This window comes from Pseudonaja textilis, chromosome 1 (assembly GCF_049901715.1).
Source record: "Pseudonaja textilis isolate UNSWEBS1 chromosome 1, rPseTex1.2, whole genome shotgun sequence".
In the NCBI taxonomy this organism is placed as follows: domain Eukaryota; kingdom Metazoa; phylum Chordata; class Lepidosauria; order Squamata; family Elapidae; genus Pseudonaja; species Pseudonaja textilis.
The window spans coordinates 328,605,752-328,618,262 of NC_141990.1; the positions used below are offsets into that span (position 1 = coordinate 328,605,752).

Genomic DNA, 12,511 nt, shown 5'->3' on the forward strand with positions numbered 1-12,511 from the left:
TTAAAAAATTAATAAAGGCTGGATGAAAATTAAACAAATAAATAACTCCCAAACAGCAATAACATAGAGTTGAGGTGCTAACTTTTCCCCAAAGGTCTGGAAAAAGAGCCAAATCTTGACTGCATTTCTGAAGACAAGCAGGACCCAGGTCATTCTATGTAATAGGGGCCACCACTGTCATGCCTCCTGGACCCAGAGGGCTCTGTCCTTCTCAGAGCATGTGGAGCAGGCAACATCCTGGCAAAGAGAAGCCTACCTAACTGGGAACTGGAAACTAAAACGTATGAAGAACAGTTGCAAAAACTGGATATGTCTAGTCTTATGAAAAGGAGGACTAGGGGAAACATGATAGCAGTCTTCCGATATCTCAGGGGCTGCCACAAAGAAGAGGGAGTCAAGCTATTCTCCAAAGCTCTTGAGGGCAGGACAAGAAGCCATGGGTAGAAACTAATCAAGGAGAGAACCAACTTAGAACTAAGGAGAAATTTCCTGACAGAACAATTACCATATTTTTGCACTATAAGACCAGTGATGGGATTCAAAAATTTTTACTACTGGTTCTGAGGGTGTGGCTTGGTGGGTATGGCAGGGGAAGGTTACTGTAAAGTCGCCATTCCCTCCCCACCCTGCTAACCTGCTTTCCAGCTCCATTCTCCTGTGCAGGGCAACCAAAGAAGAGCCAGCCAAACAGCTGGGTCTCGGGAGGCAGATGGGGCGGGGCCAGTCAGAGGTGGGATTTGCCGGCTCTTTAAACTATTCAAAATTTCCGCTACCGGTTCTCCAGAACTGGTCAGAACCTGCTGAATGCCACGTCTGTATAAGACACTCTGGAACTTAAGACACTTTTGGGGGGAAAAAAAATCTGCCTCTGCCTCCCAGCATCCATCTGTATTCATCTGGCTAACATCCTTGCAGCAAACAGCAAACAGCCTGGTCAGCTTCACCACGTTATTGCGGCCTGATTCAGCACAAGCAGCTGATAGGCAGTTGGATCAGCCTCCCAGAATACTGCCGATCAACTGTTCCAGACAGTGGGGATTGCTGCCACTGACTGCAACCACTGCTGATCGCTGCCACCGATTGCCGCCATTTGGCATCAATAATCGGCAGTGGCGGCAATAGCGGCAATCCCCACCTCCCAGAACAGCTGATCAGTGGTATTCTGGGAAGCCAATCCAACCACCAATCAGCTGTTTGGCTACGAAGGGCTCCAGTGTTTCCCAGCAGCGGCAGTGACAGGCGGTGGTGAATGCCACACCCACACCAACCCCTCCCCCCCCCCCAATATTTGCTCCATAAGATGCACAATTTCCACCCATTTGGGGGGGGGGGCGTCAGTGCATCTTATGGAGCAAAAAATATGGTAATCATTGGAACAACTTGCTTCCAGAAGTTGTAATTGCTCCAACACTGGAAGTTTTAAAGAAGAGATTGGATAGCCATTTGTCTGAAGTGGTGTAGCATTTCCTGCCTAAGCAGGGGGTTGGACTAGAAGACCTCCAAGGTCCCTTCCAACTCTGTTATTCTCTTTCTATTTCTATGCCCTGTAAGGGCCTTAAAGGTGGTAATCTTAAATTACACTTGGAGGCTAAAACTGGCAGCTGGTGGAACTCACAGAGTGTGGCGTCATCACAAGAAATGCCCATCATTATGTCTCTGCATTTGGATCCAATAATTGTAGTCCTCATGGACAGCCCTATGTAGGGCATATTGCAGTAAGGGACTAAGGTGATGTGGTGGAATGTAGTCTGGAGTCCCAGAGGGGAGGAGCTGCTTTCCAGAGGGCAAAGAGGCAGCAGAATTTGGGAAGTTTGATTGCAGAAAGAGGGTTAAGCGGCTCCTCACTAGCTTTTCCCAGAGTAATACATAGAATATTAGAGTTGGAAGTTTCTACTCCAACCCCCTGCTCAAGCAGGAGAGCCTATATCATTTCAGACAAATGGTCTTCCAGTCTCTTCTTAAAAGCCTCCACTGATGGAGCACCCACAACTTTTGAAGGCAAACTATTCCATTGGTTGATTGCTCTCACCATTAGAACATTTCTCCTAGGTTGGTTCTCTCCTTGATTAGTTTCCAACCACTGTTTCTTGTCTTGCCTTCTGGTGCTTTGGAAAATACTTTGAGTATAGCTGTAGTTATGTAAATGCTTGCTTTAGTCTGTCAAGATTCTGTCTATAGGTGAAGAAGAATAAAGGAAACATCTCTTAAGCAGCATCCACATGCTGATTCTTCGGACTTGACAGGTGGTGGGTGGACTTGTTTCCTGTTGCTGCAGTTTCAAGCATCCCATTGGTCTCCCACCAGCTGTTTACCCCCAGGGTACCTATTTATCTGGTCTGCAGGTAAGAGAATGATCCGTATGTCTCCATTGCTATCTTATTGCTGAGTAGAATGTTTAAAAGTGTTTAGGTGCTCACTTTCTATGATTTGGGTTCCTTAACAGAAAAAAAGCCTGTTCTCTCCAGATATCCAAGGGTCTTGAAACCTTGTCCCTAGAGGGCCATGTGCCTCTTCAGAAAACCCCCTTATTGAGCAGGCTATACATAATCGCTGCTGTTGTCAATTTTGGATATGCTAAGCTCCAAAACCATATTTGCAAAGAGGATAAAAGGACATAGAGTGGCATCTAGCACTATTGATTTCCTTGGTGCTTGTGCTGTTGGAGCTGACAGTGGGCAGTGATCCTATCAGAAATAAAGGAGCCTGCACAAGATCCACTTAGACTCATACATGCTTCATCATAGAGGTGTCCAACCTTGGCAACATTAAGACTTTGTGAACTTCAACTCACAGAATTCCTCAGCCAGTCATCCTGGCTGGAGAATTCTGGGAGTTGAAGTCCACAAAGTCTTAATGTTGCCAAGTTTGGGGACTTCTGCTGTAGGCCATTAAATCAGTTGACAGAACAATATTCCTAGAAAATTAAAATAATCCAAGCAGAAAACTGCACGCCCACCCCCCAAAAACCACTCTCATACAAATTGACTTGTTAGTTACTCCTTGCTAGCAAAACCCAGACAGAAGATAGCTGGTTGCAGTGCTTTCTTATTTGGAAATTGCTGATTGACAACAGAAAACAAGCTGGCCTGGTTTTTGCTAGTAGGCAAGAAACAAAGATGCTTTCACCGTCACCGAGAATGTTCAGTGATGTCACTGTGCTAGCTCTACCTGCAGTGGCTTTACAAGGAGGGGCTTGCAAAGTGATACCAGTTGTGGGACAGGACCATTTGTGCAGCCTGCTTGTGGCTATAGAAGTGAGTTTACTATTTCCATGGTCATATAGTATGTGATGTTTAAACCCTGCGCACCAGTCGTGCCTACCGTCCCTATCATATTGTTTATTATTTTTCTTATAAGTATCTATCTCATGTATTCAAAACTATTTATTCTTATATCTGTATTTTGTAAGTGATTGACAAATCAAATAAATATTAACATACTGAGATAACAATTGGGCTTATGTGGGGTCTTTGGTGCTCTTTGAGCTTGGTTGTTTCCTTGCAGGCATTTTTTTTTTTTTTGCTTAACAATCCCATAATATTTTTTTTGTCAAACATGTACAAGATAACAAGTATAAGTATGAACATAAACAGGAACAAAGGAAGTAAATACAGATAAATGGGGACAGTAAGACAGGGACGGTAGCAGAGGTGGTATTCATCAGGTTCTGACCAGTTCTGGAGAACCGGTAGCAGAAATTTTGAGTAGTTTGGAGAAGCGGCAAATACCACCTCTGACTGGGCCCGCCCCCATCTATTCTCTGACTCCTAAGTCCCAGCTGCCATGCCCACCAAGCCACACCCACAGAACCGGTAGTAAAAAAAATTGAATTCCACCACTGGACGGTAGGCACACTGGTGCGCTTATGCACACCCCTGTTAAGGACCTCTTAGGAATGGGGTGAGGTCCACAGTAGACAATTTGAGGTTGAAGCTGTGAGGGGTTGAGGCTGTAACAATGGAATTGAGTAGAGTTGAATGTTCCAGGCATTGACCACTCTGTTGCTGAAGTCGTATTTTCTGCCACTTTGAGTTTGGAGCGGTTTACCTTGAGTTTGTCTCAGTTGTTTGCCCATGTATTATTGTGATTGAGGCTGAAGAAGTTGTTGACAGGCAAGATGTTATAGCAGACAATTTTGTGAACTATGCTTAGATCGGACCACAGGTGGTGCAGTTCCAGATTGTCCAGGCCCAAAATGTCAAGCCTGGAGGCAGAGGGGATTTTATCGTGAGTGGAGGAATGGAGTACTTTTCTCGAGAACTTTATTACTCAACTAGGCAATTTCGTCAATGCTAGAAGGAAGTGGGGTTTGCTCTAACCCTACTCCTTGTAGCACTGATGATGTTACCTAGTTGGGTTAATGAAATGCCTGCAAAAAAAAAACCCAACTCAAAGAGCACCAAGGACCCCATAGTTCAACCGTGAGCTATAAATATCTTCTTCTATTAGTTGGGTTTTTATAAAACAATTAATTGCAAACTATTGTAGATGAATCTAGCATATTGAGTGAATCATTGGTGAGAGTCATTGGTGTTTAGTTGTCAGACTGAGAAAGCAAAAATGAAATGGAGTTGGGAAGATATTGATTAATGTAAGCTGTGAAAGCTTTAGGTATGCCAAAATCTAAAGTCATTCACAAATTGTCATTTTTGTGATAGAAGAAAATATATGGTGAAGAAGCCCATTAGCTGTTTTTAAATAAAATGAAATAAAACTGAATTCAGTTTTTGTCTTAGAATTGTCCACTATTCCTGGAGTGTAATCTCTATCACAGTATTCACAACCTAAACATGATTTCCAACCAAATCATGATTTCCAAATCATGATTTCCATGATTTCCAAAAGATATAAGTAGTCCTTGAATTACGACCACCATCAGAATTTCCAGTGCCAAGCATAGGGATTGTTAAGTGAGTCATGCCCAGTTTTTTGGCCGTTTTTTGTCACGATTAAGTAAACCACTACCATTGTTCAGTAAACCACAAAGTCATTAAGTGAACCTGACTTTGGCTTGTCTTTGCTTGTGAGAAACTGGCTAAGAAGGTCACTAATGGTGATTACATATCCGTGTTCTTGCAACCATCAGAAACACCTGCTGGTTGTAACCAAGTGAGATGCTATAAATGGTCATAAGTGTGAGAACCAGTCATAAGTCACTTCAATGCTGTTGTAACTTTGACGACTAAACAAATGACTGGAAATCAAGGACTATCTGTACTGCTGCTGCTTTAAGGAGAAGTGCCTGATTTCTCCTTAACTAACCAAATTGTTTTTAATATTGTTTTTAACTATGTCTCCTTTATGAGTTTTTTTTTTCTTTTTTTGTAAACCATCCAGAGTCACTTCAGGGGAGAGATGGTGTTAAAATTTGATAAATATGTGTGGAATATAAGTGGCTAAAAAGAGACAGAATTTCACTAAAGTTTAAGCCTAAGAAATAAAATAATGGGTGGTGCTTATTTCATTTTCCCCTGCTGTTTTTCTCTGTGAAATTGCTCCAAGTTTCTTTACGGAGAACTCAAAGGGCTGAACAGTCTTTCCTCTAGGTGGCGGTGGAAACCTTATGCAAACCAAACAAATAACTCCTCATTTTTCTCATTTCATGTGAAAAGAAAAGCTGGAACTCTGCTGTATCAATCAACGAAATAATTTCCTGCTTTTTAGACAGCATAAAATGTGCCACACTCGAGTGGAAAAGGGGATCCGGGCTGGAGAAGAAGGAAATACACTTTCACCAAAGATTAACAGATGTAGGAAGACATAAAAATGACCCCATGAAAAGATGCCAAGCTTTGAATTACCACCCTGGCAGTGGAGGATCTGAATGGGATTTACACGTGACCCACAGCATCTGCCAGAACTCACTGTATAAATGGGAGAAAGTATCCTTCACTCAAGTGGTGGGATTCAAATCTTTTTTTGCTACCGGTTCTGTGGGCGTGGCAGGGGAAGGAGACTGTAAAATATCCAGTCAGAGGGTTGGTATTTGACGGTTCTCCGAACTACTCAAAAATTCCACTACCGGTTCTCCAGAACTGGTCAGAACCTGCTGAATCCCATCTCTGCTTCCCTCAGTTTGATTGTGACCAGCTGTAAGTTGAGGGCAAATACTGATCCAATATCTGTGTTTTTTTTTCTTCATATAAACACTGCTTCAATGGTTAAATGGCCTAGTCCATTTAAACGGCTTAGTGATGGCTAACCTTTTTGTCGTTGCATGCCGAAAATGCACGCACGTGTACCTGCACCCATAATGCAATGCACGTGCGACCCACCCTGTACGTAAGTAAGAAGCGAGTGGAAACTGAGAAGGTTCAACAATTATTTCCGGATGCCGCCAACACCGTGCAAGACAAGATGGCAGCTTTTCATAGCACCGCGTGTTGATCAGAGGCAGGGCTGACTCCATTCATTGTGCTCCTCCAGCTGGAACTATAGCGCTGTGGGCTTCCCTTCACCATCCCAGCCTCCCTGAATTTCCCAGGCATAGGATGACAAAGGGAAAGCTACAGAGCCAAGCAGGGTAGTGGGTGGGTATCCTTCAGGGTCATAATTCAAGGGAACCGGATCTCACTGGAAGACCTGTGTCAACAAGAGAAGAGAATCAAGGAATGAGTGCTGAGAGGAAAGAGAGTGGCAGTGGGGTAATTAAGGACCTAGAAAATATGGGAAGAGAATTTTTCAGGATCCTGTGCATTGGGGGGGTGGGGAAAGGGGTGGGGAGAGAAAAATCAGAACATTTAATCCATAAAATTACAGGTAGTCCTTGACTTATGACCACAATTGAGTCCAAAATTTCTGTTGCTAAATGAGACATTTGTAAAGTGAGTTTTGCCCCATTTTACAACCTTTTTTGCCACAGTTGCTAAGCAAATCACTGCGATTGATAACTTAGTAACACGGTTGTGAAGTGAATCTGGGTTCTCCGTTGACTTGGGCTCATCAGAAGGTCGCCAAAGGGGATCACATGACCAAGGGACAATGCAACCGCCCTAAATAGGAATCAGTTGCCATGGATCTCAATTTTGATCATGATCATGGGGATGTGTGCATGGTTGTAAATGTGAAAAATGGTCGTAAGTTGCTTTTTTCAGTACCATTGTAACTTTGAACAATTCCTGAAGTGAATTGTTGTAAATTGAGGACGACTTATATAACACCCTAACTTAACACCAGGGGGACGTGATGGCTCAGTGGCTAAGACACTCAGCTGTCAATCAGAAAAGTCGGCAGTTTGGCGGTTTGAATCCCTAGCACCACTTAACAGGGTGAACTCCTATTACTTGTCCCAGCTTCTGCCAACCTATCAGTTCGAAAGCATGTAAAACATGCAAGTAGAAAAATAGGGACCACTTTGGTGGGAAGGTAACAGCGTTCCATGCGCCTTTGGCGTTTAGTCATAGTGGCCACATGACCACGGAGACGTCTTCGGACAGTGCTGGCTCTTCAGCTTTGTAACGGAGATGAGCATTGCCCCCTAGAGTCAGGAAGAACAGCACGTATGCACGAAGGGAACCTTTACCTTTATTTAACTTAACATCTGCAGTGATTCACTTAACAGCTATGGCAAAAAAAAAGGTCATAAAATGGGCCAAAGCTCACTTAACAACTGTCTCACTCGGGCTCAATTGTACTGTAAGTCAAGGACTAATTGTATGTCTATTTTGTGAGTTAGTTATATGACACCTTGCTCTTCTTTTCCATTAGATTTTTTTTTTTAATCCAGTGTTTGGTTATGATAGTTTTTTTATATTGCTTTTCTTGCAGTTAGCTAGCCAGTATTATGTATTCAAGATGGGCAGCCATACAACTTTTCTAAATAAACAAGACATACAGAGAAGAACTTGGCATGGCTGAGCACAGCCTGCAGGAGTTCGACATCCTCATTTTGTTGAAAGTGGCCTAGGACACTTTCAGTGTAACGCTGTGGCTTTTTCAAACAAGGTTTGCTTAAATAAACACAAACTCTAACGAAGGAACTTTGATGCCCTGCAAATGGCACCTTTCTCCCATGTTAAAATCATTAGAATAGAATTGGGCCAGAGAAAATCAAATATCTTCTTACAGATAATCCTTGATTTATGACCACAATTGGGTCCTGAACCTCTGTCACTGAGGCATGCCCAATTTTATGACCTTAATCTTACACAATTTTATGCCCTCGACCTTAGCTTACATATGATTGTGATTTGAGATGTTCAGACTTCTGAAAAGCAAAGTCAATTGGGGAAGCTAGATTAATTTAATGACCACAGGATTCCTTTAACAAGTGCAATAATTTGCTTAATGATGATAATAAAAGTGGTAAATAAAATCTAGTCCAGCTGTAGGAAGACTTGTTTATCAATCACACCATTTAGTGATCAAAATTCTGGTCCCAATTGTGGTCGTGAGTCAAGTATGAGCTATATTAGTCCCATCAACAAATATATTCCAGTATTGTTAGATTAATTTCTTTTATGCCCTTTCTAAGAATTCCCTGAGTGGAATTTGCCTTTTTCACAACTGTTACAGGCTGAGACTACCTTTTCATGCAATTATTCTCCATTTTCCCGAGATCTCTTTCTTGTTTCCGAGATCTCTTTCCTATGTCCATAAGCCCGGATGGAAAAACAGCTAAGAATGGAAAGTCTCAAGTCTTTCTTTGTCCACTAAGTGCATCCAATGATTCTGGATCAATTACTATCCATCAACCCAACTTATTCATTGGCTTATTATGGGGGTGGCAATACAATTAGGAGAGACAATCTCAACTTCCCAGATAAAGCTGCCCAGAGTCACTATACAGAGGCTGTATAAATTTGTTGAATAAAATAAATAATCAGTAAAACAATTAGTAATCAAAGTAACATGCAACACTAAGGATTTTTGCCCCCAGCTGTAGCATTTTACTCCGTTTGCATTTTGTTCCACACACTGAGCTACATTTACCTCATGAATGCTCATTGCAGGCCTTCCAGACCCATTTTAAAAAGAGTCTTTTAAAGTTTTGCAGTGCCTCTTTAATCTTCCTAAATGCTTTGTGGCATCTCTTTTCTTCTTCTGCAGATCAAAGGTCCTGTTGTTTCTCTCCCAGGAACCGTCCTAGGGCTGTCCCCTTCGTGCTCAGCTTTCACCCTGAGCTACGATAATGTCTGTGAGAATTCGGCGAAGGAAGGAAAGATAAAGGGATTTTATCCAGGGCTAGGTGCCGCTAATGCTGTTTTACAAACACGTGACCTGAGATGTCCGAGATCCTAAGCTTTCCTTTTTATTCCCTTGTTCATTAAGCTTCTAGTCCACGTTTAGCTGAAAGCATTTGCTTCAAGGTGACCAACAGTGCCTGAATCCTTTAAAGCCCAAAGGGCTGTCAGAGTAAAATGTTAGTGAGTTCCTTATCTGAGGTAAATCATCTTCATGCCTGCAAAGTCAAAGGGGAAAGCCAGATTCACTTAGCAACCACGTTACTAATTTAAGAGCTGCAGTGATCCACTTAACAAATGTGGTGAGAAAAATCATAAAATGAGGCAAAACTTAAATTTCTCACCTAGCAACATAAATTTTGGGATCACCTGTGGTCGTAAGTTGACAGTTGAGAGTAAATCGTCTGGGTGCTCAGAACTTTAATTTTTCTAGTATAGAGAATTTTAGTCTTTTCCCCAGCCCCTTTTTAACTAAAATAATCTATGTGTTTTTGGATGTTCTGTGGATACGTTTTCATAACATGCTTCCCTGTGGTTTGGTTAACCATGATTGATGAAACGAACCCCCTTTTCTGGATTTATGTAACATGATCTGCGCTTGGCTAATTGGTGGCTCAGTTTTTAGGGAGACCATAAACAGTGTTTGTCTATGAAAGAGCCACTCTCTTTTTCTATCTAGTTTGCAGTGAGATGTTAATAGACAATATAATTTTGATATAATTGAGAATAGACATAAATAAATAAACAGAAAAGAGGGATGGAAAAATACAGCCAGATACAGATGGATTTTCAAAGATGGAAGAAATGTTGTTTAATAGGTCCTAAGAACAGATAGGACAACCATTTGTCTGAAATGAATTGAAGTCCACAAGTCTTAAAGTTGCCAAGTTTGGAGCCCCCTGTTCTAGTCTAATGAAAAGACAGACTAGGGGAGACATGATAACACTGTTCCAATAATTGAAAGGCTCCTGCAAAGACAAGGAGGATTTAACTATTTTTCAAAGCACCAACAGGCAAGACAAGAAACAATGGTTGGAAACTAATCAAGGAGAGAAGCAAGCTAGAACTGAGGAGAACTTTCCTAAACTGTGAGAGCAATCAACCAATGGAACAACTTGCCTTGTGGGTTGTGGGTGCCCCATCACTGGAGGCTTTCAAAAAGACACCGGACCACCATTTGTCTGAAATGATATAGGGTCTCTTGCTTGAGCAGGGGGTTGGACTAGAAGACCTCCAAGATCCCTTCCAATTCTGTTATTCTAGCAAGGATCACTGTTAAGAGAAAATAAATAAAAATAGAAGATAATTTCCATGTAAGCCACACTGGAGGAAAGGCAGGGTGCCAATTTAACAAATAATAAGTAATCACCCAGGAGCACAAATAAAGAAGGTGCTACAATTTCTCATTACACACCACAGAAAATGTTGGGCTTTTCAGTGGCTCCCTTCTGCTCCCTCATTCTAAAACTAAGGGCAAGGCGGGGGTGTCCCTGATCAAGAATAGCTTACCACTTTTACTAAGCCTCTGAATTCAAGGAAAGCTCCTCCTGGCAACATCTGGGCACTTCTGGTCCGCCTTGGATGCTTTGGGGCTCCCCTTCACTTCTTCCTCTCTGCTCTTCTTTCTTCGGGACGGCAGAAGACGGATTTGTGTGTGATCCTTTTATACCATTGCCCTTCATATGATGAGCACGTGAAAATCCCAAGTGATGGAAGCAATAGCAGTTGGGGAGAAAGCTTTTTTTTTTTAACAAATTCCACTTAAGAGGATTTAATTCAGGGTGGGTTTGGGGCTGAGGTTTTTTGGTTGTTTTTCCTTTACAGATCCCATGATCAGCCTACAAAGGGTCCCATGACTCAAGTATGCAGCTGTAATACTCAAAGAGTCTTTTCTTTGTGGCAGAGAGCTCCCCTCTCTTCTTATCCTTCCCACAGGAGGCCTGACCCCCTCCCAATTAATAAAATAATAAAAATAGGACTCCCTAGGCTCATTCCTGTCCAGAAACAAAAGAAAGAATAATAACCGTCAGAAAAATAATTCTTCATAAAGGTCTATGGCCTACAGAACTAGTGTGGTCATTCCGAGTTTGTGATCCAGCAGATTTGGGGTTACAAGTAATCCTCAACTCACAACCATTCGTTTAGTGACCGACTGAAATTACAACAGCACTAAAAAAGTAAAGTATGACCAATCCTCACCTTATGACCGTGGAAGCATCCCTGCGCTCACATGATCACGGGTGCATGTCAACCAGTATGTGTTTGCAATGATTGCTGCTTTCTGGGTCATGTATTTATCCTTTGCAACCTTCCCAGCCAGCTTCCAAGAAGCAGTCAGTGGAGGCCTGGTTTATTTAATATGTGATTTACTTAACAACTGCAGTGATTTGCTTAATGGTGGCATAGAAGTTCTTTCAACTGGGTGTGACTCAGTGGTGGGTTTCAGCCAGTACGCATCACTTTGGGAGAACCAGTTGTTAACTTTCTGAGCAGTTTTATGAACTGGTTGTTGGAAGAAATCATTCGGGCAGAGAACCGGTTGTTAAATTATTTGAATCCCACCACGGGTGTGACTCAACGACTGCCTTGCTTAGCAACAAAAATTTTGGTCCTGATTGTGATTGCAAGTCAAGGATTTCCTGCATTAGAGAGAGAGGATTCTGCTTGATAACTGGATGGCTATTATGGGTTAATCACAGCAGGGTGGGTGGGTGTTGGTCTACCTAAGGTATTCCCCTTCCCCAGCCATTCAGGCCAAGGTGGGTGGGACTGTTCCACACGTCTAGGAAACCTCAGTCACAAACTGGTGCCTTACCACATCCATTTTAAGGGTGAATATGTAGAGGTTCCAACACCGGAAGTTTTTAAGAAGAGATTAGACAACCACTTGTCTGAAATGGCATAGGGCAGGGGTGTCAAACTCACATTGTCATAGCGGCTATATGTCTGAGCAGGGGGTTGGACTAGAAGGCCTCCAAAATCCCTTCCAACTCTGTCATTCTGTTCTGTTCAGTCATGAATTCAGTTTTAAAATCTTCCAAAGCTGTTCAGTGGTCGGCTGCGTTTTTAGTCTCCTTTTGAAAACAAGGAAATTATTGTCCCCCAGCCCAGTTTCCTGTGGCCAGCAAGCTCACGCCAGCCATTCTCCCTTCCTCCTGCTCCTTTCCAACAGGAAGCTGGGTTCTCTTAGGAGGATAAAAATACATGTCTCTTTGGCACAACCCTTGTTTTCTCTCACGGGATTAAGTTGCTCCAGGCTGTTCCATCAGCTTTGCGAATCAAGAGGCTCTCCGGGACAAGTGGGAAACTTACCCAAGGAAGAGCAAAAG

The 12,511-nt window shown here is 42.5% G+C and overlaps 2 long non-coding RNA genes across 2 annotated transcripts in view; both read right to left on the bottom strand.

Moving 5' to 3' along the window:
* LOC148128400 (uncharacterized) overlaps nt 1-12,511 on the bottom strand; it is a 271,264-nt gene that overhangs the window by 22,958 nt on the left and 235,795 nt on the right. The window lies entirely within an intron of this gene.
* Nucleotides 6,109-10,840, bottom strand: LOC148128401 (uncharacterized). The gene is made up of 3 exons (XR_015741324.1): nt 10,692-10,840; nt 8,932-10,454; nt 6,109-6,582 (listed from the first exon to the last, which is right to left on the bottom strand). It is a non-coding gene; the product is annotated as an uncharacterized LOC148128401 (long non-coding RNA).